The sequence below is a fragment of the Sinocyclocheilus rhinocerous genome, unplaced genomic scaffold (genome assembly GCF_001515625.1).
Source record: "Sinocyclocheilus rhinocerous isolate Xijiao unplaced genomic scaffold, SAMN03320098_v1.1 scaffold2358, whole genome shotgun sequence".
NCBI classification, from domain to species: domain Eukaryota; kingdom Metazoa; phylum Chordata; class Actinopteri; order Cypriniformes; family Cyprinidae; genus Sinocyclocheilus; species Sinocyclocheilus rhinocerous.
The window spans coordinates 579,663-580,552 of record NW_015627543.1 but is presented as its reverse complement, the minus strand read 5'-3'; positions in this window follow the sequence as shown (position 1 = coordinate 580,552).

Below are 890 nucleotides of genomic sequence, written 5' to 3'. Positions count from 1 at the left end.
AAATTAGTGCCAGTGCTGACAGCCTCTCTTGGTTCATTGTTGACCTGAGGCATGTTTTTATCTGCTTTACTAGTTTTATTAGTTGACAACTAATTATGTTAACTCAACTAATTTAATGTAGAAGAGCTAAATAAATAATGTCAACTAAGTAAATGTAATGATATTTATTTATATTGATTCGTGGGCTCCACACTGGCAGCAAGACACAATACCCAGGGATGCAAACTAAAGACGAGAACCCCCCAAAATAAAACCCTAAATTTTTAAAACACTTACAATAATTTAAAGCCTTTATTATTTTTGTTACTCTTTTTTTTTTATTTTTATTTTTTACTTTTTTAACTGACAAAATTCACATCAAATGTTCACTTTCTTTCATGAAGAAGACAGGTGAAAAAATTGTCTCCTGGTGGAAAACGATGAAAATGACATGACATTACCATTATATCCAGTAGGGGTGGGAGAAAAAATCGATCCATCGATGCATCGCGATTCTCTCTCCAACGATTCTTAGAATTTCAGAATCGATTCTGAGCTTAGTTTTTAACCAGATGCGCAATGACGCTGAGTTTGCTTTAGAAACACCCGTATTCTGCTTGCTTCCAATTCCTCACACACATACACCACTAGGACCTTCAGTAAAATATACTTTCATAAAGTTTGGAAAGGTTGAAGCGAATTACAAGGACATTCGCGGGCTTCATTGCACCGGATGCGCTGTTAGAGACGCGCGCTTTGTTTGATGTTAGCCTACACTTTAAGTGTGCGGTCTCGCCCATCTGTATTTTTCTTACACATGCTCTACGAAGTCATCATTTGTGTGGTTTGGAATGCAGTGGACTTATATATTTAAAATATGAACCTCACTAACAGAAGGCTGCTTTCAATTT